We start from the raw sequence: 26,181 nt of genomic DNA on the forward strand, positions 1-26,181 counted from the left end.
TAAGCACTCGATTGACAGATTGCACATAAATCAGAACCACAAACAAACTAAGGCTCATCTGTACCCTTAAACACAAAGACCACCCACCCCAGCCCTAAGGTCTTTGCATTGGCTACCGATCAGAGCGAGTTCCTATTTTAAAACACTGTGCATTGTTCTCAAACCTCTACATGACAACGGGCCTGGTTATGCGGATACACTTTCAGCCATTCGTTCGGCATCGGAGATCCTGATCTGCAAACCGCCTAGTTGCCAATCCCCGAAAGTTGAAATATTTAAAGGCAGACCTCATCGCGTACAAGGCACCTTCATTCTTAACTCCCTTCGTTAGAAACTGAGATTCAAAAGTTCAGGGGTGTCTCTAGACTCACTTGTTTTGCTCTACATACAGCATTGATAGATTTATTCCAGACAACCTCCAGCCCGATCCAACACAAAACGTCTACTTTTACGGCAAGGCAGGCTTCCAAGACGGAGTGTTGAGTGCTCATTCCTCATCAAGGCTTTCTCAGATCCAAAGTCAGTATTAGTTTCCAGCAGGATTTCACATTTTCTATTTTGTTCCTGCCTTTCTGCATGTCATTCCTTCGCAGTGGTCCCAATGCCTTCCAGAACACCCCTCTCCATCCAGCAACACTCAATACGGTAATTTGTGGTTTGAGTGCCCTACAAAAACTCTGGGTAGTGTAGCAGAAGGAACATTTTGGGGGACATCCCTATTCATGTGCAAGCCTTGCATTCTTTAGGAAACAACTGTGAAAGCCCATGCTGCACACTGCTTTCAATCTCAACTGAGGCCAGTGATGACATATATCCACCCCGAGTAATATCTGCCCCAGCCGAATACAACTTACTAACTGATCATGAAATCAGCTCAGTGTGAGAAAGCTGCTGCTTTGACTCAATGAGACAGAAAGACAGGAAGCCAACATGGCTCTGCACTGTCACCTTTCCTCCGTTTGCTTCCAGGGTAGCTCTCCAGGCCTCCTTGAAATCAACCTCTTGGGAGCAACCACCACATCATTAAGGCCTACTCGAAGCCAGAGTCTGTATTAATCAGTTGCAGTTAACTCCACAAGCTTGCAGTAACCTGCTCACATTCTCAATGCCACAGCCCAACCTACAGAAGAGACTAAGGCAGTGAACACGCGGAGAGGCCTCCACAAGTTGGAAATTAGTTGCTTAGTATTTCTCTCCACCCAGGCAATCTTCCACACACAAAGTCGTTGGAAACACACAAGAACTTCTTCGTCCAGTATAGGTTTTGGATGTCACACAATAAACCTCTCTAGAAAAGTTTGACCCTGAATTGTTTAGTCAACTTTATATATACATTCACTATTTCCCCTCTTCAAGGTCTCGCACAGGTACACCACTTCCACTATCTCAGGAATAAGGGTGGGTTATTACAGCCCCTCACTGAAGTGTGAATGGCTCCAGAACAATTTGTTTCTAGCTTGCATTTATGACCCATATATTTTATAATTGTTAACACTTATGCCTGGTCGTGGCTGGGTTAACACCACCACAGCAGTAGAGGTGAGAGATGATCCCCTCCCTAAATCTGCCTATAAAAGAAACACTGTGGTGGAGGGGCAGTCATTGCCATAGATTGCTCATCTTGACCTCTGCTTTGCCAACTATTGAGGGGATAGAACCTTTTTAACCTATTCCTTCCTTTAGGACATATGCCAAACTTTCCGATGAACTATTACGGTTGAAGCAGACTTTTATTTTGTTCTATAGCCCAAATGTTTATCAATGGTGGCTGAAATTCCGAACAAATCCAATTCAAAACATTATTTGGATGTACCCAATTCCCTTAACTTGACTCGGGATATTATTGACTTTATCAGCTACAAAGGTCACACTTTGGCCCATTTTCGCACAATGAAGCACATAAGATCCTTCCTTTTGTTGGTCAGACCGGTTTACTGACTAGTTTTGTGTGCCCAATGATAACACTAAAAAAGGAAACAAAAACGTTCCAGTTCTCGGTCCAATGGGAACACAAAAAAAGGAAACAAAAGTTATTATGTTCATCACACTCTTCAGCTAAGCAGTAACTCCACTGGAAGTTTGTATCACAGAACAATTGGGTGTCTACTGAAGCAGACATCGATGCTCTGTGTAAATCGAAAATAACCCATAAAAGCCATATACTCACCCCTGTGTTAAATGAAAAAAATGGTACTAGCAAAAACACACATTTCGCCAAGTTAAACACCACTGGTTCACAATATATGATTAATCATGCAAACCTTTGTTTAACACATCATTGAGAGTATAAATCCAAAATGTTACCCCAACAATTATATTTTTACACTAAGAGGCTATTGCAGGAAAATGATCGTCAAAAACATTTGAATCTCTGTCAGCACAGGGTACTCTAGAACTATGGGGCTCACTTAATAGGAACTTTATTGAGAAATTCGAGCTCCTTCTTCAAGAAAGAGTGACAATAATTTCCAACTTTCATGCTTGAAAATTAGCAGTATTCTCATATGCCATATCCTTTCGAGTCCTTTACTTGCAACAAATACTACACTTTGAAACCTTAAAACAGGTGTTCCTTCTATTCTCCTTTTTGATTATCAGAACATTTCTATCCCTGGTCCATCATCTATTCTGAAAAATTTGGAGCCCCACAGTTTGGATCATGAAAAAATCCTCAAATGTATCTCGTAGCATCCCTGATCAATTTAAAAAGGCCATTATCCAACTTAGCCTACAAAAGCCTGAAACAGACCCCGCTATCTTGAAAAACGATTGCGCCGTTTCCGTTCTTTCTGTAGAAGCCAAAACATTAGAGAGTCACATTGCAATCCAATTAAGTGACTACATTGCAACAGGCCGAGTTTCTCAATCTTTCACAAGATTATTTCATCCTGCCCATCGCGTGGAGTCAGTTCCCCTAGCAGCACTAGATGGCCTTAGGATGATGGCTAGCAGCGGCAGAGTCGGCACATTGATCCTTTTATATCTGCTGCAGCATCATCATCTTTAACCGCATGCGTGCGGCCGCTATTTTCGCGCTGTGCGGCTTTTTGCGAAAAGCCGCGTTACATGACGAGCTGAGCTCGTCATGAGCATGCGAGCGGCACAACTCATGACGAGCTCAGCTCGTCATGCGCATGGAAGGGGTTAAGATTAGGTGTATCACATGCAAAACACTGTTCAGGAAAATCCCTGGGTACACCCAGAAATGTAGGATTTCTCACCATCCACACAGAGTCTAGCACTCCTCATCTCCTAACCTGTTGATCGTTTCTAAATCCATCAGTTAGACTGGGTGAGTGTAGTTTCTCAGTCTCCACTGCAAACCAATGGGACGCCCTCCCACCGAACCTCAGAAATCTCACTTCCCTCAGAAAGTTTTTTAAGACCTGGCGTTTTGCCCAAGGATTTTAGCTTTTCATTTTCTTGCCTCCTTTAACCCCTTCGATGCTCATGACGGAACGGTTCCGTCATGAGCTACTGTTGAGCTGTGCTCATGACGGAACCGTTCCGTCATGACCACGCCCGTTTCTATTAGGGCCCAGCACCGGAGGGGGAAACGCGGTCGCACGGAAAAGGTTAATGAACTCCAATGCATGAAGTGGCATGAAGCTTTCTACATATGCACACTAACAGAATAACATCAACACAACACTCTAGAAATAGGCCAGTAAAATCTTGACTCTTTTCAATAGTAACAGACCTCGTTCATGCCAACAGTGTATAGAGTAGAAAAATGCCAACTCTTCACTACAAAGGCAAGCACAGTCACTTCTATCCTAGGTCCTTACGGAGTTCTCAAACTTTCAAACAAGTAACATTTTTCTACAGCTCGACCTTAAATTTAGGCTCACATGAGCTCTGGTTGGGAGGATGCATTATAATGTGCAATGAAATAAGGCTACATAAGTATAGGTACGTAAAGTATTCATCTGCTTTAAATTTCTGTATGCAGGTTCGGGCTACTTAAAACCACTCGTACAGCGATGCCAATACAAAGACGTGGATATTTTCAAAGAATCTAAGGCATTGCCATACTAAACATGCAATAATGCAAACATAAGCTCACAAGCTGCTTTGAAAGCGCTACATATTTCACTACAAGTATCCAGAAAGCATTAAGAGAATCCTTTGCACTTTCAAAAGTGCACCTACTTTATTAGAAAGAAAATATTTTACCAATTCCTAAAAGGACTATGGTTTCAACAATGCATCTTCAAACTGAAACTTTTGGAACAGCTCGGTTAGAGGTATTTTTTGGAAACGACAGGACGGATTTTCAGTGAAGTCGAGCTATGCCATGACTTCCCATTGCTCCTTCTGGACACAAAAAAATAAGCCAGAGACACAGGAAAGAAAACTAGAAACTAAAGCTGAGAATTCATCTTTAACCATTAAACACTGAGCAGCACTTTCCCATCAAAATAGTAGCAAAGGGAAGATCCGCAGAAAACTGTATTCACTGACTTACCTGGTAAAACAGATCGCCAACAACAAAGCTACATTAAGAATGCACTTTTAGAACAAAACATTATTTTTTCCCTGTGCTAATCTACATTATAAACGAAATTTTTATGATCTTCTAGATCAACAAATCTTTCATGAGATAGTTTAGTTGCATGATCATTCTATTTTACATGATAATTCTATTTCTGAGGTCTCATTTGAGACCGAATGAGGGTGCTTCCTTGTACCATATCAGCTGTAAGGAATGTTCTCCGAGTCTAACTGCAGTGCTTACTGCAGTGCTTAATTTGAGTTGGTGGTTGCCGGTACTTATTTCTCCATATTAGATATTTACAGAGAGGAAGAGAGGGGAAATACACAATAAGAAAGATGGGGGAAGAGAAAGAAATCAAAACCGTCAAAAAAGCCGAAAGCATGAACCTACAAGAGTGAGATAAAGGGGCAGGGAATCGAGAGCTTCTGAGGAGAGCTTTGGGTACCGACAGCTTTTCTTTTATAAATGAAGCACTGCAGAACTGTGAACATTACACACATCCTGCGGAGAGTCTTCTAAAGCAAAGAAAACTACGATGATGACACCCCCCCCCTTTAAAGTACACGGTTGAAGAGCACAGCCTTCAAAATGGGATTAGGAAATGTTTTACAAGAGCAGCATAGGCGATAATTTAATAACATATCTAATAAAAAAAATTCTCCAGGGCATACACAGACCTTGATCATCCTTCACAGGATTTCAGCTATGAAGTCCAGGTACAGCTTGCACAACACCTTGTATTATGAAGGCCACGTAGTCCTAATGCACTTGCCACACACTAAATGTACTCCTGCTTTACCGTCTGTACACTAAAATCTAAGAACCTGGAGTATTTGGGACAGTGAAATAAATAAATTGCTCAGTTCACCAATGTATGACAAGTTACCTTAGGTTAGAACTATGTATGCATGCAGTGCAGACACAGCAGCTGAACAGTAGACCTCTGGTGGCAGGCTGCAGAGGAACTGCGTCTGATTGTGGGAGCAAGGAGGCAGAGGAAGGTAATATCTGGGTGTAGAGGTGCATTACAAAGGATACGGAAGAGATGTGAAGGTTACAGGAGGATTACGTAGATTCATAACACACCTTCACTGAAACCAGCTCGACAGTGGACCATGTCACTGCACCGCCTAATAATCGTGCAACAGCCAGAGTTTGATAGTCTCACCCAAAAGATCAGGAAATGTGAGCTTCTAGTAAGTGATGCTACCTGACCAAAAGAGATCACCTGTAAGCAGAACAATTCTTGTGAGAAGACCTTGTTTGAGACTTTGGGAGGGTACATTAAATGTCTCATCGGAGAGAAAACTTATGTGGGAGATGTTCATAATGTTCAAGAAAACTCAGAACGGCAACTTTTGCTGAGCGTGCAAAGTGGAGGCCACTGCAACATTGAACCTGGGCATGAGCTTCAATGAGTCGGGGTCTAAAAGTAAACTGCTTGATTACCACTATTCTGATATGGCAGGCACCTTGTGAAACCCGAAGGCGGTGTACATTTTTTACTTTGTTTTTAATAACGACATTAGCCGTAAAACAAGGATGGGACTCTTTGATGAATTTTGCAATCAAAGAGAGAGTAAGGGATTTTGTCCACTTGAAAGTGAACCCGAGATCACTCCTATTCCCCTAGGAGGAACTATATGAAAACAAAGAGAGGCGTATCCCCAACGAAGATATAGAACAGACTTGTCTGGAGGGTGAGTTTTTTGGCAAGAAGGAGAACATTCATCCTTTTGTTAAAAACCCCTCACTCACCAACCTAGTGGTGACATGCTTCATCATCGGGGTCCACCCTGGTGACCTAGCGCCACCAGGATGTGCTTCAACACCTGTACTACAGTGGAGCGGGTTGTGACTGTAGGTGCAAAAGAAATATGTTAAAAATTGTCCTGGTTTAACTCAAAAATATGATTTTTATTAAGGAGCAACTGAACAATATTAAAAAATTACTTGGCGAGATCCTGGTAGGTGAGTTAAGACCAGAAGATCTCTATATGTGTTTGTGTGGGTTGGTCAACATGTTTCTACCATGTGGGCGGTTGCCCGGTATTCCTCAGGACCAAAAACAGGAGGACGGAAGGTGTGGGCCCCCTAAAAGGCGCACCCTATCCTGATCCCCTGTGTACCTGCTGGTAAGTGACCAGTGGTATATAGGCTCAATCAAATAAATAAACCCGCTCCACTGTAGTACAGGTGTTGAAGCACATCCTGGTGGCGCTAGGTCACCAGGGTGGACCCCGATGATGAAGCATGTCACCACTAGGTTGGTGAGTGAGGGGTTTTTAACAAAAGGATGAATGTTCTCCTTCTTGCCAAAAAACTCACCCTCCAGACAAGTCTGTTCTATATCTTCGTTGGGGATACTCCTCTCTTTGTTTTCATACTCTTTGATGAATACCTGTTCAACATGTATTTTGAGCTAGCCATTAAAACGTCAGTCCTGCACCCATATAGGTGGAGGCTCTTCTAAAGCATCCAAGTCTTCAGGACCTGAGCAACCTTGATATAGAGGAGAGCTGGCATCTCTGGCCGAACATAAATCCCTGAAAAATCTGCATTGGCACATGATTGAAAGGAGATGCCAAATTTATCGTGCAGGGTCATGAAAAGTCTCAAAGAAATTAAACAGCAGCGATGGTGGCGAAACTCTTCAGGACCCCAAACTTGACCAACACCACTGAAAAGACAAGATTCCTCAACCTCTATTGACGATTTTCTACAAAAGAATGAAACCTTCTGACGATCTGCACCAAAACCCAAGACAAATCAGGAGAAGCTCAAGAACCAGCAAGCTCTCGAAACCCTCCCTCTTCCACAAATCCATCAGGTGTGCCTCATCTCATTAAGATCTTTCACCCATCATGGTTTACCAGCTTATGCAATGTGCAAATAATTAAAACAATATGTATGGCATGTACAATTTTGACACCTGGAATAATATTCACTGCTGTCAGAAACGGTGGCACTATTTAAAGTTTTAATATTTCAACTGCGTTTTAAACCTTTAGGGTTCTAACCAAATCGGTTTCAAAATTTGCTGTAGGTGATTGAGGCCTTTGAGAGGGAACTGCATCATTCTTAGGAATGGCCTCGTGACTGGGCCAGAACTGTGAACAGGAGCGAGACCGGTGTCAAGATTTCCTTATCCACGAGAACACTGGTGGCAAGTTAGCCTGGACGGGACTGGTAGCAGCTCCTTTGAGAAGGCAGAATTCCCTACTAGCAAAAGGGAAAAGCCATATATCTGGATACCCTCATCACACTATTTGTGGCCTACATTTGGCTGAAAATGTTCTAATCATTCTCTTTCTTTCTTGCATGATTGTACCTTAAACCTAAACAAAACAATGTAACCAACTAAAAGTGCTAATGTATGATGACATCCAACAAAGCTGTACTAATTACAACACAGCAGCAAACAAACCTCTGTAATAGAACCATGAAGCTGCGTAAGTTCTAGATTCACGATCTACTGAATACAGTAGATCATTGATAGACAATGCATTTCTCTAGCATTTCTAGACGTTATAGCAGGGATGTGGAATTCCTATAGCCCGGACTTATTGTTTGGGGTCAAGGGCAACAAGTTTTTATGTGTATTTTGTCCTTGGTACAAGTAGGCTCAACCCCCTGCAGCAGCACAAACCCTTTGGCTGCCAGTTTGCAGTATCACACTTCAGGGAAGGGCACTGTCTGCAGTTAAGGTAATATTTTGCCCATATGTTAATGCTGTTCAAACTTGTATGTATGGTTCATTAATGGAAAGCATGTATTATCAGAGTGTGTGCTCTAAGTAAATTTTGTAAACTCTGACTGCACTACTGACAGTGATTCCAGTACAAAAATATGTACACACGTTTTCAAAGTTTAACAATATGAGGTTATGTATAATCCTCCCAGAATGCTGGATTGATGCAAATATTTGCAGAACCTTGAAAGCAAGAATGAGGATTCTTTGCTTTAAAAAAATATATTAATAAAAAAATGAAAGCAGGAAAAAAACATTTTGCTAAACTACTGTAAAGATTTCAGGTACAATTTCTTTGCAGCATCATTTAGTAACATGTGTTGATGCATGCTAGAATTTACCAAAAATATTCATAATGGAAAATCAGTGTAACCAGTTTCAAAAAGAATTTAGGAAACAAAAATAAACAAGCATTTGCAAAGACAGTAGGTCTGAAATTGATGGTCAGCTTTTTAGTTTTGTCAATGTGTGACTTTTTTTGGCATGGTTTTTGTAAAACCATATTGGTGTAAGAGGTGTTGGGCACTCACCATTATAGCAAACAATGGCAAAAGCAAAAATTGTTTTTTGGTCTCAAAAAGCACACACTGCCAAAGTAGTTACTTGCACTGAACAAAACTAAATTACACAAGGTGACCCCACACACTTCAACAATAAGTAATACAGTATAAATGGTATTATGCATATGGTCACATTGACTCTCCAATTGTTCTCCCAAGAATTCCAAAGTTAGATGTCTTCTGTAAACAGATTCTTTTATTCACAACTGATGATTAAAAACAAATAGCCAACGCGGTTCGTCCGTGACCGGACTTCTTCAGGGCTTTATTTAGATTTTTCTATATGACACAGCTTCACATTGGTCTTCACACTTGAAATTCAAATATTTTTAACAAATAAAGAAAGCACGTTTCCAAAAATACAACAAGTTTCCAATGAGATAGAGCAGTATAGGCCGTCAGCAAAGTATCGGCGTCTCGTAGTTCATGCGGTCGACCGCATGAACTACGAGACGCCGATACTTTGCTGACGGCCAGTACTGCTCTATCTTATCGGAAATAAAGCCCTGAAGAAGTCCGGTCACGGACGAAACGCATTGGCCATTTGTTTTTAATCATCAGTTGTGAACAAAAGAATCTGTTTACAGAAGACATCTGACTTTGGAATTCTTGGGAGAACAATTGGAGAGTAAATGTGACCATATGCATAATACCATTTATACTGTATTACTTATTGTTGAAGTGTGCGGGGTCACCTTGTGTAATTTGATTTGTAAAACAAGCCTCTTGTTTTCTAATTTTGGGATCTAGGGGATTGCGTCCCAGACCTCCTGCACCAACACATATATACATTTTAGGGATTTTATCACCAGTGCGGGCAAAGTAGCCTTAATCCCCCTTTCTGGCTTGAATACTGAACAAGACTACTTTGTGTGCTGATGCTCCTAGTGAAAGAGCAGAATGCGGTCATTCACAGTGAAGCCAGCAAATACAGAGAGGGAGACAGAATTTTAATAAACTCAAAAGATCACGGTCAACGCCAGACCTAATAAAAAAAATTTAAGTCTCAATAGTGCACCCATGATATCTGTCCTTGCATTAAGTGCAGCTATACGGTATCGTGAATGCCTAAGAATTTAACGAAGTAGGACAAGAAATAGTACTCCTACTAAATATTTGTGCACTGCATTTTAGCATGAGCAAATATGCATGTGTAGATTTGCTCATGCGAAAATCTGAGTGTTTGTAAGTTCACTTTCCCTCCAACCACTTTTTTTCCCAACTGTGGAAGAAGGTTTACAACTGCCATTGTCAGGAGTAAATTTCTAACATTTCTCAGTATGGGCAAAGATTGGAGAAGAGTTGCTGAAAACGCTTAAAACATGCAAGTTAGTCGGTTTACACAGACTCAAAAGGGCATTCTAACCCTGGAACTATTGCTTACCACTACCTTCGGCCCCAGTATGTAGAGCTGCAGAAACATGGCCACGTAAGGGGATTGCAAGTATTCAAACACTACTATGGTGTGAGCCCAGGCATAATCAGAGAGGCTACATCAGACCTCTTATATAATGAGATTGCTGCGATAATTTGTCGCTGCACTGGGGGGGATCAAGTGGATTTTGTTACAGGACATAGATTTATGAAGCAACCTGCCCCATGGACAAGTAGATATTTTATTAAATTCCACACCTCTATATTGCAAAAGTAAAAGTTAGAATACAGCAAATCGTACGTGTCCAATGGAAGTCTCAAACATTTTGCCCGAAATACATTTAATTGTAAGTACGAACTGGGCAGCGGATTTGCTGGGTACGTTTTATCAGACATTCAGGAAGATACCTATATTTGAGAGATTAAAAACACTAATTTAGATTCATCAGCTTAAGAGGCCGAATCCATAGAAGGATATTTTAATATCAGATTGTCTAAGGTTGGTTTCCAATAGCTGCTCTAGTTCAGATTTTCAAGATCATGAAAACGATTCCCATTTAGACTATATGCATATAACTTCATTCCAGGTGCTTAGCTTGGAAAGCTGGCCCAGATCTGGTCCTCATGGACTACTGACACACATTTCTAAAGTTATACAAAAGACCGTAATGGTTAGATGTAGCCACTTGAGGGATAATGACGAGATGGTCTCATTCTCAGATCAGCCAGCTCCAAAGGTGCCGAGGATGGGGAAAAATAAGAAACATAATTGACACTGGCTATGCCTTCATAAATACATCATGAACAAAATGTTTCCATCTGAAATAATAAGCGCCCTAGAACTGTTCATATGTCACTACTTTAATTTGCGATGCCTTTCTTTCTCATTTGCCATGAGATACAGTGTTGGGGAATGTGTATGTTAGCACCTGCAAACGTTGACCCAGATCCATAAAAAGATATTAATAATTTTGGTTGTGTGATCTGCTCAGTATTTGTAGCTAGTTAGCCTATAGGCTGCCACGCTTAATTCTGAGTCAGTCTGCAGATAAGGGTTGGCTACAAAGCCCTTTTGATCTAATGAACACCTGCTAGATGCTGAACCTTTAATTAAGTGGTCAATTTATGTTTTGTGGTGCATGCCTTTGGATTATGCAAAAGTTATTCTCTTGCACACATCCCACGGAGCGTGTGTGTCTTGAGTAACTTTTCTAGCGTTATTGCACAACAATCAAACTTGTCTAGTCTAGAATTTACCACATCACTGAAAGAATGATTTTTGAGTAAATAAGTCTAATTTCCAATCTATTAATGCAATGTCCTCTCTCTTTCAACAAAACTTTTCATGTTGAATGTTGCCACTGGTGGATGATTTCAGGGTCCCTTCGGGGCTTCTTGAGATTGAACTTTATTGCATCTTTCTGTTGAAATTCTAAGCAATATCCATGTCAGCCCCTCATTACCCTAGAGTATATTCTATGAACTTCTGGCTCTCTCATATGCTAAACTGGTTTACACTATTACATTTAATAGGTGCTAAATTCAGTTGGGGAATCGCAAGAAAAATGGTTCAAGGGCTCATTCTAATTGTTATTTAAAATTCAATGTATTGGTAAAATCGGATTTTATATTGCCATAAAGGAACAGACACTTTCTGAAAGTTACCTTTTTTGCCCCAAACCAAAAGGCATTCATGCCAGAGACCAGTTGTCACCGGACCCCCTATTGTCTCCCCTGAAGTGAGATGTGATTTGCTCCCAGACAAAAATCAATAGACCTTCGGTGTGGTGAGGTCTTTTTCTTCCTAGAGCCAGATTGCCTGGGAGCTGTGCCCAGCCATTCCTGAGCTTCAAAGGATGCCAACCCTGTCACATGTAACCAACACCTAGGCCTGCATCCTTGATTTGCCCCCCTAGCCAGTCAGGCACCAATCCAAGCGGCAGAGGAACTGCCCCTAGAACCGATTTTGAGTGAACAAAGAAGAAAGGTTGCACATTTTCCAAGCCACGCCTCGAGGGTGGTCACAGGAACTCTGTACAGGGGAAGAAAGTTTATGTTGTAGTGTTTTTAGGTGAAGAAGGCCAATGTAGGATTGTGTGCAGTAAGGCGCACAGGGACTGCTGCAAACTGGGTAGGGTTACACCAGGGAACTTTTCCCCCATATTCGTTAGAGTCACAACCAACTACATGCATAAATGTGGCACTGTCAGGCACACTCTTCGGAACACTACGGGACTTAAGGAAAACAAAAGAACTGCATCTGCTGTTGAGACCGGTGAGGAGACCCTAAGGGCTGGACCTGCTCCCACTTGTATCCAGGACAAACAGGTGGTCTCCAAGGGTCAGTTGGTTGATCTCCTCTTACACTACATGGACACGAAAACTGCAAATAGTCCACCTTCTCAAAAGAGTGCAGCTGACCAATTTCAACTTCGCCTGCTGAAGTCCCTGCAGTGGCTTCTTTCAGAGTATGTGCTATTTCCTTTAAAACTTTGAAAATTCATATCTCTAGGTCCCATTATTGGATTTTTATCATTTTGGGGTTGTTTTGTTAATTAAAATATTCACTAGTTTTTATGAACTGCAGTGGGAATTTTATTGCGTTACGTTTCTGACTGTTTAAAATGTCTTAGTACTTCTAAATGATTTACACATTTTCTTAAGATAAGCCTGTCTACTATGTGCTATAGCAACCAGGGGGTCGAGCTCAGGTTTAAACTACTGAAACTTAACTTAACAAGAAAAGAGACATTATTACTTGTGGTGGACTACCATCCACGCCAACGTTCTCATAGAATGGATAACCTTGAGAAGTTGATGAGGATTATGTTATTTAGGGGGATGTTTAAAGAGAGACATTCACAATAGACAGGGTATTTTGGTACTTTAGGTGAAGATAATATAGAGCAAGCAATGCATCAGAACTGGCAAGCAGGGTTGACATAAAACAGGCATGTGTTCAGCTCTTTAAGGAATTTCAGGTGATCTGAGTTAGGACTGAAGGCAAGGTAACCTTAGTTCTTGTAACTAAGCCGCAAATTCCTTGAATGCTCTTCTACCATACATTTTAAGCTCATATGTGGAAACTACAAAGAGTGGTTTATAAATAGATCCAAGTGATTTCATAGGCTTTAACTGTACAAAATGTGTGCCTCAAGAGGAGAGGTCCAATGGCATAAAAAAATACAACGAATCATAAGGGAAACAAGATTCTCTTGCTTACAAGTAGCCAGAGTAATTAGTGTAAACGACTGGAGATATGGTAGATTTTTTGGTAATGTAGAAAAGTTCAGCCAGCTATGCTTTTAATGCATTAACAGCCTGATTCATCAAGGTGATTTGCGCTCGCAAAGGGCCAGATTCTGAGAATCTGGCCCTTTGCGAGTGCGATTTTTGCATTTGGTATTCATCATCCCAAATGCAAAAATCGCTATTTAAGAATTCGCATATTTGCGAGGAATTCGATTTAAGGAATCTCTAATAGAGATTCCTTAAATGCAATTCATCAACCAAATAGAAATAGCAAAATCGCTATATTTGGTCTCAATTTACCACCAGGTCTGACTTGGTGGTAAATTGCGTAAATAGTGTAAAAAGCACTTTAGTGCATTTTTTTCTTTTGCATGTTACACACACACATGTCCTTTGGACATGTGTGTGCGCAACACCTGTTCAAATGTGCATTTTAGGGGGGCTACAGGGTGTCCTTTGGACACCCCTGGCACCCTTAAAATCGCTATCTGATTTGCGAGTAGCAAATTGCTACTCGCAAATAAGGGATACTCCCCATTCATTCCTATGGGCCTTTTGGCCCATAGGAATGAATGGGGAGTTATTCCTTTTTTTGCGAGTAGCAAATTGCTACTCGCAAATAGAGAACATGTAGGAATCACTATTTATTTAGCAATTCCTACATGAATACCGTTTTGCGTGTCCTCAATAGCGAGTCGCTATGATTCGCTATTAGGGCCACGCAAAACGGCCCCTTGATGAATCAGGCTGTATATCTCAGAAATATATTTTGGGAGGCCCACGTAAGCTGAATTGCCAAAATCAATATGAGATTGCACAACGGCATTCACTGCGATCACTGGCAGTGAAAAGGCCAGAAAAGGCAAACCTTTCTAAGAATCTGCAGATGGTAGATGCATATTTTAGTTACAGCTGTAAGCGGGTGAGAGAGGAAGAGTACAGAGACAATCATAATACTCAAACTCCTCATCACCCTAACTGGCTGAGGTCAGAGTCCACGGATTAAAGGGCAGTTGATGGAAGCCCAGCAAATATATTGGCATTTTGTAAGCACATTTTCAGTTTTTGACGCATTCAATCTCCAATGCTCAGTCTTATCCTTTCATGAACAGCGTCCAGCTCACCAGGGTTAATTTAAAACATTTCAGAATCATCGGCCTGAAAACAGACAAGGATGTGTGTTCTTTGCACACACATAAAATGTGAGCCTCAAAGCAGTGCAGCCAAAGAGTGCAGACACAAAATAAATAGTAGTAGGGACAACGTCATGCCTGGGGAACTCCTCAACACTTAAACCTGGTCTAAATGCACTGTTTAAGATCATCAATTACAAAAGAAACCACTGAGGACTGAGACTTGGCTGAAACCCATCTTGAGGCATCCCATGAACTTGCAGCTATGCTGTAGCTTTGAAGATGGGCAGTGGCTGGTTTCTCTAGGTTGGCTGGTTATGGGAGGAGGGAAACGGGCATTAACATTGCGAAAATACAAATATCCAATGCCCCCCCCCCCCCCCTCCCCCCAAGATCGAGCAATTAATTGTTTTCTTCGACCCCGAGGAATTACCAGTGGCTGAGATTAATTCAAGCCTTCTCTCCCTCATTTTTTGTATACTTCTTTGACTGCATGTACACACTATGTGTTTCGTTGATATTCCTACACGTTATACACTTGACCTCTAGTGCGATTAGCGTTTTTTTTACTCATGAATAAAACTGATGATGGCAAAGTTACAGTGTCGTTGGCTCCCCTTAGTAAAAGCCATAAATTAAATAACCACTGGAGGTGTGTTCGGGGACCAGTGGTTTAAACCCAAGCAGAGGGGGGTACAGCCAGTCAACGCTGCCCACATTATAGAAGGTGCATGTATGTCTGCGAACCAGGCGTGAAGCACTTGGAAACCCTTGCGGAAGAGAGCGCCCCCCTGCCCACCCTGAAAGGAGCCCAGGAAAGATGCAGAGATTACCTGCGAGACGCCACATTCCAGCAGGCCACACCGGGGCCACCAAGAGGAGCCAGCATTTCAGGCTCGGTCAGACATGACGCGCAGGCAGGAAGCAAGCACAATGGCGCAGCTGCCGGCCCAGCCAGTGAAGCAGCATTTCACGAAGAATAGGTCAGGGCAGACTGATAACCCCATTCACCACCTGCCCCGCGGCACGAGGCGTGGCTGTCCCTAAACAAGCATCCCTCTAAATGCCAACATTGTGCCTCTGGCGGGCGCGCTACAAGGACAGGCCTTGCGTGCATGCGGGCTGGGGTGGCTGAAAGCAGCGCTGGGCACACATTTCAACTCTGAGACAAACAAGCCGAGCCAAGAGCTCCGCGATGCGCCATTTCACCCCACTTGGTTAGACATGGTCGGTGGACACTGTTTGGGCTGCAGAGTAGTCCCTTAGTTTTACCCAGGTCCTTGTGTGAGGTCAACAGCCCAGATGTTCTCACTTGCATTCCGAGATGTGTGATCTTGAATCTGTAATGCAAACACGAGGCCTACAAGTACCAGAATGCAACGGGAACAAATGGACTGTGAGGGCTGCTCACACGTGGGCCTGCCAAGACTCCTGCGCTGCGCATTTCCCAGCAGACATCCCAGTAACCCAAGCCAGCCCCCGATCGTCGCATCAGCAAGAAGCAGTCAGGCAGGCAGCCAGGCTTACCATTCTATAAGTCAGGCAGCAGCCCGGCAGGGCGGTGGGGGCGGCTCTCGTTTAAAGCTTGGCTGCATTTGATCCTCGGCTCGGTTTCGCCGCCTGAAATGTAGAACCAGAGCAGAGAGCAGTGTTAGGGGCATTTCACATTGTCATATTTATAGCATTTAAAGAGAGGTCACAGCGGAAGCGGAAGACACAATACACGTGCAGCCAGCGCTCGGCTTCCGTAGTCCTCCAAGCAGAACAAAGATTGACAAGATAATAAAGCAAGCACATACTGAGAGCGCGTTTTAATGTAGTATGTAGAAGTGACACGGCATGAAAAGACACATTTTCAAGGGAGAGCATGTTACTGAAAGCAGGAAGTAGTTGAGTTATTCATGACAGTCACCGCTCAGCTAACACTGGGAATTGAGTGGAATGTTTCGGGTTTATTTACGATTCATATGTAGAATGAGGACTAAAAGAGCAATGCTTAAGCTGTTTTGATTACCCAAAGCCATTCACTCGCTTGGAAACAGAATTGATGGCGAGTGTGACGGCATTGAGGGATTCATTGTTCAAGATTTCCGCGGGGTGAAACTCGGGATAGACCCGAGTTATGGAAAATACTCACAGGAAGGACAGCACGCGAGTGGATTACTGCTTCTCAGCACACAGAGTGAGTGCGTGCATGTGTGTGTTCGTGTGCTTTGGTGCGCGTTCTGTGTGGGTGCATGTTTCTGTGTGTGTGCGCGTGCCTGCGTTTCAGTGGGTACAAACTTATAAAGAAAGCTGAAGTCTGAAAACATATTGATAGAAATGTGCTACTGTGCTTTTGTAACGAGATGGCAAAGCCAGTAAGACTCGCTCGCCCTTGGGACCTATTGGCTTTACCAATGCTTTTTAGCGATGATATTCAGCATCACTGATGCTGTGTAGTGTGGCTAATGAAGAATACAAAAGAAAAAAGCTGGCATTGTTTTGTAGGATGCATACCACCCATAGGCATGCCAAGAAAATGACAGGCTTCCCCCCTTTTGTTTATCACTTGAGTTGGATCAGTAAATAAAAAGGAAAAACTCTACACAAATGTTTTTTGTTGTTAAAAAAATGTTAACACGGTTGTGGGTACCTGGAGGGACAGAAGTAACAAGGTTGTGTGTGGGGAAGCAGCATGGAGGTCGCAGGTGGGGGCATAGAAAAACTAGAGAGCAAAACACAGAGCGCAGAACGGCATCCTTTTCTGGTTTACATCTGGGCAGCCCCCCACAACAGTACTGGTCCAATTGGCCCCCATGTGCACAGAATAGGTAGCAGAAGTACGAGGACTCTTCCCAGGACCCTTTTTTTGAACTAACTCTGGGCTGCTTCCTGCATTACAGTCTCCAGAAAAAGGGTAACTCACCCAAGTTGTTGTGGTGATGTCCATGGGACTAATCGAGCTGAAGTGTAAAAATCCAGATAGAAGTGTAGGCAGGAAAAACATGCTTTCCACACCCAAAATGTCCTCCTGATTGTTGGACCACCTCAGTTACCTGAGAAACCTAGCCAAGCAGCCAAACTTCATTTCTCTTTTTTGACACTACCGAGCCACACTTTGGGACACATCTATCCCAACCCTGGACCACTGTCCCAGGTCACTCTTTCTGGTAAGGGAGTAAGATCTACAATCTTTGGAGTGATGCATGAATCCCTTTTCACATCCAGGATGTTCAAATTGCACACCGACTGGTTAGTATGTAGTTATAGATCTCATCACAAACAGTCCAGTTGCAGAGGGTCACACAATTACCTAAATAATTAAAATTAATTAGGCAGGTCGCGATTTGTGATCCTCTGTGCTTGGCTGAGAACAGTGGCCTGCAAGGAATAACAGACTACAGTCCTTGTATTTGAATTTCCAAATGGAAACACTTTTTTCTTTCCAGCAACAGCTATACATTCAAGCAGCAGCTGATGCTTTAAAACATGTTTCCAATTTAGGAGACAGTTGTTCCATGAACTACTGCATTCTGTGCCCAGAGGCTGCACAACACCATTACCAAGGAGGCACTTTGTGAATTAATTGGTACGTCCACTTGGTAGTATAACTTTTTAATAGCATGCTACTCTCGTCACAAATGATTGGTAAATCAGATTTCACTGTGGATCCGTAACAGCAGAAGTGTTCCTTTCACGTTCGATCCATTTTGTGATTTGTAATAAGTTGTACACAGAAGTACCTTTAGTACATTGTAGATCACTGTTCTGCAGTCGCAAGCCTGTGATTCTGCAAATTGCAGGCCATGTGTGCCACTAAACAGTATCCAACCTCATGCCCTCAGAGGCAAAAATACTAGCTGCAGGGTTTTTTGCCCCAAACAGTCTGCCACTAATATCCGTGCTGTCCTCCTATTGTGTATCGACTTTCCTGACCCCCATCAATGGTAGACGTACAAACCTCAGCAGCAAGACTCATCTTCAAGGTTATAAACCACACAACAAGCTCAGCCTGGCCCTCAAGAAATCCCTGCTTTCTACACAATGCGGCCTTCCAACCCCAGGTCTTCCGAGCCACCTCAGTGCACCCGCCCAAACCAGTGGCCCTAGCCCGTAGCCAGTCTATGGGATATCTTGCCAGGTAGCATACAGCCAAGCAAAAACCCTTTTTTTTAATTCTGAAAACTGCTCAGGCCAAATCTCAACAACTTCTGCATGTGGTGCTCTCTCTCCCTCCCCAACGTTAGTATCCTGGAGGAATAACTTCAAAGCAAATAAACGTAATCGCCAACATGTTCTACTGTGTGATAGCACGAAACACGACAACATGAGATTTGAAGTTAGATTCAAATTGTATCCATAACTGTAACACGCTACAATAGTGGAAAATAATAAAGACATTCTAAAATACATCAAGTAGAAGTGCAGCAAGGAATCTCACTCGAGCACCTCCGAACCATGCACTGCGACCACACACACACACATACATATATACAAACATTTATGCTGGAGAATGAATACCTCCGTACACTAAGCCTATCCAGCCTCAGTATTCACCACCGATAGGTATGTATATGTTGGTCAGTGTCTATTTAGTTAAGATCAAGAGTTCATCATAGAAAACCTTTACATAAAAAACTTATTAGGAAATTACTTTCGTGTAGTACAAGGAATTTATTCCAACATTTTCAAAAATTAATATACATAATAATATATTTACAGGAATACCACAAGTTATGCCTCATGCAAGTAAACAATTTCTTCATTGAATCAAGCAGAGTCAACCGGACGAAAGTCTCAACACAGTTGCTTCAAAACAGTCCTTGTGGATTCATTCACCAGTATTAGAAATTCACACGTAATAATACAATAAGGAATGCGCTCAAAGTGAAGGAGAGAGGAGACAGTTTGAGAGGGATGGGTGTGATTGGGTGGTGGTGGGGACTGGGTAAAGGATGTTGTGACCATATTACAATCACAGTGATTAATGCAACCTTTACAGACTAATTTTGTTCATTAGTTCCATGAAAAAACTTTAACATAGGGTTTGTATGTATCAACGGGTTGCTTCCTATGTTAAGCAAGTAAAAACAATCCGGTCTACGTTTCGACCCCTATGGATTAAGGGTTGATTGAAGCCTCATACTGGGGTCTTCTTCAGGACGTGAGTACAAGGAGCGCTTAAAATCGGGCCGTCCAGTGGCCTCTTATGGGTGGACCTAAATCGGTTCCTCAGTCATAGCCATTAATTAGGGCATCCGGGGCTTTCCAATCTTTCACAACGTTATGGCTTGGTTTCCGCTCCTCCAGATGAAAGGTATCCTCAGTTCAGCATCTGCGCGGGTGTTAACAGCAACACAGCCTGACCGCGAGTCATATACATACCTATCTTTACTGACCCAGGTCAGGATGTCCTTAGGGTACACCCCGTTGTGAATTTACTACTTCAGTATTCACCACCAGCACGTAGAAGATGTTCGGTGCGTATACAGCGCAATATTTAAGTGCTTTACTTTACTTTCCAATCCTGACTACATCCAAAACACTGAGTAAGAGCATCCTTTTCCTACCCCACCGTGAAGGTTGACACACCCTAATGAGTAGCTACAACATTTGGTAATACGTTAAATAAATAACATTTATTAAAAGGCAATGACTAAACTTTAACAGCGAAAATAAAATGATCAAGATGACACTTATCTGTTTTAATTCCATCATCCCCCAAAACAGATCACTAAAATACATACATTCCAGAGTGTACAAATATGTTTTTAAATTGAAGACTCCTACAAATGCTTTAAAATAATACGCATCTATATCGCACTTTACAAAATATTAACCTGACATGCAAATACAGATCTCATTTTATATTGTGCTGAAGCAATTCTGTTGCTACTTCTCCCACAAAAACCTACGGCCTTTCCTCAACAACTTTCTTAAATCCTCAGTTTTGTCAGCAAATTTTTCAAATTTGGCATAATATTCAATAAAACTGCAAAGCGAGGCTTTTAATAGGGAGGTGAGAAGGGCTGAGGACAGGTTGTAAACACGGAGGAGAAGATCCTTAGAAGCTTCTTAAAAGATGATTAAAGTCGCTGTGGGAAAAATGTTGGTGAGGCCGTGGGGAGAATGTATTACTCATTTAAAAACAGGTGAATCATTTCTGTGGGCAAAGGGGCATGGGTATTTGGGTGCGAGTGAAAGTGGGAAGAGCAGCATAAGGGGATTCCTAAATTTATGGATGAGGAGTATAAGAACCTGATTGAGAAATGTGATTTATTTAATCATTTTATACTTTACATTAAACATTTCTTGATAATTGCAAATAGAACGCGCTATTTTAGAATAGGTCAGTGGGTTCATGGAGACATCCCACCATAAAACAAGTGCAAAGCTCCTCACATAAAAGTGTGGCATCAAGAAGGCACAACTGACCAACCATTGGACAGATGATCAACGTCTACAGGCTAGCTGTAGCTTGTACATTCCCATGGAAATACAATCCCTAAGTACTGAAGGAAAAAAACCTGTTGCATTCAAACACAACGCGCCCAAGGACCACTCTCATCCTCCGAAGCATGCCATTGTTCAGATGTCATCTAATCACTTAGTAAAACATGGGCAATGGTACAGACTCGTCCTAAATCTAGTCATTTTTAATCTAGCAGATCTGTAGGTCTACTTATCCACCACACACAACATTTAAAATATGTATTGTGTTTGTGTATATATGTAGGTTTTAGTGCTTGTAAAGTGCAAACCCAGCTGGCTAGCAACGGGGCGCTGTACAGGGGACAAGCCCCAGTGAGCAAACATGGGAGGAGGAGGACGGAGATCGAGGGAGTAGGTAGAGCTAGTGAAAAGAGTGATAAGTCAGCCTATCGGAGGTTCCTTGAAGAGCCAAGTTTTCAGTTTCTTCTTCAATTGTAGAAGTGTTGGAGCTGTTCTGAAGTTGGACAAGATGTTGTTCTACATCTTGGTGGCATACGCTAAGAAGGCTTGTGTTCTCCTACCTGTAGTATTTAGTCTCTTATCTGGTGATGAAAGAGCTCCTTGTCTTATGTTGACCTCCATATGTTAGCTAGGTAGACGGGGGCCTGCCTAAAGGGTTTTGTAAGTGATGCATCTAATCTTGAAGTTGATCTGGGCTTGGAGTGCGAGGATGATGAGGTTGGATTCATTCAGTCTCTTAATGAGCTTTTCTACTGCATGAACAGTAATGGGTGGGTCTTTCATGGGAGGGAGGGTGGTCGCTGGGATGCAGCTGAGCCGGTTGTTGCCTCCACCTAGGTGGAGGAGGACCAACTGTCATCATTAGGTCTCCTCAATGGAGAAAAGGTTTTAATTTTCAGGACAGAGTTGGAACCAACTGCTTTGGTATTCTTGGAAAAGTGTTCTGTGAGTGAGAGGTTTGAGTCAAAGCTCAATCGGAGGGATTTCACCTTTTCTTTCAGTTGAGGTATGAAGCTCATTCGGTTTAAGTTGAAGAGCCATGACTGAATCAGCGAATGTTTGGTGGTGTTAGCATGCAAGAGGAAATTGGGTGCCATAGCGCTTAGCATAAAATAGTCTGTTGACATACAGGGGCGGATACATTCGAGGTAGGCTTTAAGTCTCTTTAGGTCATTGGTGGGGGAGATTTTGAGACAAAGTGGGTGTTGGCATACTGGTGGATTTTGGTGCTGCTTTATGCAAAGATGGTTCCCAAAGGTTCCATATAAAGGTTGAACATGATAGCGGTCAGGATGGAGCCTTGTGGGGTATCACAGGTGACTGGGAGAGTCCACAACACAGTAATATCCATCTAAATGAGTTGCTCCCAGTTGGCAAGACAGGACGTGACCATTACAGAATCATGCCAGTTAATCTCATGCGAGTTTTTAAAGTGTGGATCAATGCTGGATGGCTGATCTTGTCAAAAGATGCAGAAACTGCAAATATGACCAGGACTACAGGGCCATTTTGAATAAGAAAGAGGGCATTGTTGACTACTTTTAACATGAATGTTTTAATACTGCAGCGTGGGCTGAATTCTGATTGACAGTCTTGAAGTAAGTTTTTCTTGCTGGTGTGCTCCTGTTGTTCGGTAGCAACTGCCTTCTCAATTTTTCCATCAAACGAAAGGTGGGTTATAGGACGTAAGTTGGCAGGGGAAACTGGATCTAGTGTAGAGTTCTTCCAGCAGCGGGAGGGTCTGTCCAGTCAAGCAAGGTGTCCTGAGATAGCAAGGCATTGACAATGTGGAGAAGGGGAATGGGGGCTTCTCCTTGCAGAGACTTTATGATGGAGGAAAGAAACATGTCATCTTTGTAGGAGGCGGCTATGAGTGAGTTCAGAATGTTAGCGAGGTCTGTGTGGGAGACCGTGTTGAAGGATGATGGTTTAAATGATGATTAATTGGTGAGGTTAGATCTTATTTTATTGAATTTCTCTGTGAATAAGAGGTTGATATTGCTGGATCTGTTGGCGAGATGGGGTTAGTACACGGTTTGATGGCTTTAAAGAGGGCTTTGTTTCAGCCGATTACTCTATTGATGGTGAACTCGTAGTTGGTGGCTTTTTAGCTGTTGTGATGATGGAACAACCTTTGGAGCGGAGTGCTTTCAGAAGGGGAAGGTCCTCCTGGCATACTGATCAGTTCCATTTCTTCGATTATCTTCATGTGGCATGCTTATTTTCTGTAAGTTCTTAGGTGTAGCAGAATGCAGATAGCTTAGTTTTGGAAGTGCAAGTTTTCAGAGGAGTACAGCGTTCTACGTGATTCTTCGAAGTGATGTTATAGATGTTGAGAGGGGTATGGACATCTGTTGAGGGCTGGAAGCGTCTGGGTAGGTTGATGAGTTTTTCTAGAAGGATGTCCTTGAAGGCAGAAGGCAACTGTCTCCTTTTTCTTCAATTCACATTAGATAGACCAATAGAGACAAAAATAAATACTTGCTCAAAGCGCAGTTGAAGATCAGCATCAGAGTTATATGGCATAGGGGTTGCAAATCTTATGATTACAAAGAACCAAAGCAAATGGGAGCAACTTAGTAGTTCGCTTTGTACTACAGGCATGGAACTACATGGCTTCCAAAAAAGATAGTTAGTAGTGGCTTAAGTGGTTACATACACCAATCAAGAAGTCAAGAAAGTGGCCCACTGCCCATCAGTGAACGTTAACAATTGGAGGTAGCGTTTGCAGATACATACTGAAGGTGCCACTTTATGAACAGATGCTACAACTTTCAACTGTAGTCAGTTAAAACGTAGTCTTCCCACATGCTGCCCTCTCAGCTCACACCCGCCGTCGCTCTGTTCACCAGGAATGCTGCTCTTCTTTAGGCTAAGTACACTCCCAATATTGAGGCACTGCCTCGGGTACCAACAGTGGTTTCCATAGATGCAGCTTGTAAACTCCTCTAGCAGGGTTCCGGCAGTTTGAACATTCACACTTGTACTAGCAGACAGGTGAAGTGAGGAAGTATGGGGTGTGCCATCCATGAACAACCCACCGTGCAAATTATTCTATTATTGTACCTGAACCCCTAACCATTCGCTTCACCCTTAAGGGTGCCTTCCGTCAAAGAGCCCAAATGCTCTCCAACTCAAGAGGGAAACCACTCACGTAAACTGCCGCCTTTTCACATGGAATGTAGACTTTCCTGCCTTTTTTATTAGACCAAAGTATTTTATTTAAACATTTACAGCACATTCTACTCAATCCATGTCGGTTTTAAAAACTCTGCCATCTTTACGGCTTGGCCTTCAAAATACTATGGGTGAACATGAAAACCACTCTTGCAGTCATGAAATTTCAAACACAGAACTTGAATTCAATGAGCCAATAAAGGAGTGCCAAATCAAAGACCTCTTTCCAACTCCTTTTGAGCTACCCAAGTCCACCGAACGTCTAATACACACCCTGCTAAGAGGCAGATGGCAGATATATGGATGCCTAAGCCAAGGAGATAAATCACAAAGGCAATTAACCCACAACTGCAGACCATGCTTATCCATTCATAATCTGCATTCACACCGTTAGGAGCACTCACATGCCAGCAAATCATACATAGCCTCTTAACCTCCACGGAGCAAAAGAATTGCATTTATTAACGCCTATAGATGGGTCATGCACAATGATAAAAACATCCTGTTGCAGGCAACTCTAACATTACTATCACATTAAAGAAACTCTTGCTACACACTGGTGCAGAGCTTCCCCTCCACAAATCGAATTCATGGAGAGGTTCTATTGGCAGAGCTACTTGAGGATCCCAATCTGATGCTATTCCTTTTCTTAAGCAGCTGATGTTTATGCCACTGACATAAGTCTTTATTTTTGGGGCCTTTGTTTGTTTGCAAAAACTCTTTCCCAAGAAATTATATATGGTCTAGTGACCTAATTGAAGACCACGGACCAGGAAGACTGAAGCCTTATTCCGGCAGACTAAGGAGCGGATTACGAGTATGGCAGTCCCAAGAACGCTGTATCATCGGAGGCGGTCTGACTGTCCAATTATGAGCATTGTCGGTCAGACCGCCACAAGACCGCTGCCACTACCAGGATCTTGGATTCCTCGGTGGTGGGAAAGCACTGGGCCATGGAGGCGGTGCTAATGCAGACAACGCCGTGCTGATTACAACCTGCTTTTCTGCGGACCTTTTCATGGCAGGGACACTGCCATGTAAAGGTGCAACTGAAAAGAGTCTCCACCAAGATCTCCAACCCTTGGTACGACGGGAGTCTCAATGAAGACAGACGGGCCATGCGAATGGCAGAGCGAGCCTGGAGATCTGTTCCCTCGGCACTGCACCTACAAAATTCTGAAGAAAAAGAGAAACGCATACTTCAGGAAAATAAAATGCTCAAAATCAGATTTCTTCAGACTCCAGCTCGACCAAGCAAAAAACCGTACAAGAAAACTGTTCGAGCTAATCCGATCACAATCCAAGGAACAACCCCAAGCAGTCGACATTATGGGCAATGCACCTTCCTCTGAAGATTTCTCTGCTTTCTTTAACCAAAAAACTTTGACAACATAAGGAGCGATCTCCTCATTGACGCAAGCCTTTTCTCCAAAACCCACTGCATAACGCCCAATGAGCCAAAAAACAATGCGACATGGTCATCCTTTGGCACTGACTCTGAAGAAGAAATTGACAGACTACTCAGCACCCTGAAACCATCCAATCACCTAACTGACCCTCTTCCTGCTAACGCTGTAAAAGACTTCACCCCATTGCTCCTCCCACTCTGGACTAAAATTATCAATAGCTCACTTCAACAAGGAACCATCCCTGACTCCCTCAAAGTTGGACAAGTTACACCTTTACTAAAGAAACCAACAGCCGACCCCACTGATCTAAACAACTACCGTCCTATTACCAACATTCCCACTCTCGCCAAACTGTTGGAAAAATGCGCGCAACTACAATTGACAAAGCACATAGAACAGTTTGATCTCCTCAACCCTCATCAATCAGGCTTCTGAGCAGGGCACAGTACCGAAACTGCTAAGACTCACATAATTGGTAACGCCCTCCAAATTTTAGATCAAAATGATACCTGCCTCCTCATCCTTCTTGATCTCTCTTCAGCATTCGACACTGTGAAACATGAGAACTTACTCGAACTCTTAAACACAAGAA

The 26,181-nt window shown here is 42.6% G+C and overlaps 1 protein-coding gene across 4 annotated transcripts in view; it reads right to left on the reverse strand.

The window, feature by feature from the left end:
- HIC2 (HIC ZBTB transcriptional repressor 2) overlaps positions 1-26,181 on the reverse strand; it is a 587,905-nt gene that overhangs the window by 118,014 nt on the left and 443,710 nt on the right. For all 4 annotated transcript variants that reach the window (XM_078667867.1, XM_078667870.1, XM_078667869.1 and 1 more), the window contains one exon: positions 16,096-16,188. The gene's annotated coding sequence lies outside the window, so the exon portion shown is untranslated. The remainder of the gene's footprint in view (positions 1-16,095; positions 16,189-26,181) is intronic.

Source organism: Lissotriton helveticus, chromosome 11 (genome assembly GCF_964261635.1).
Source record: "Lissotriton helveticus chromosome 11, aLisHel1.1, whole genome shotgun sequence".
In the NCBI taxonomy this organism is placed as follows: Eukaryota; Metazoa; Chordata; class Amphibia; order Caudata; family Salamandridae; genus Lissotriton; species Lissotriton helveticus.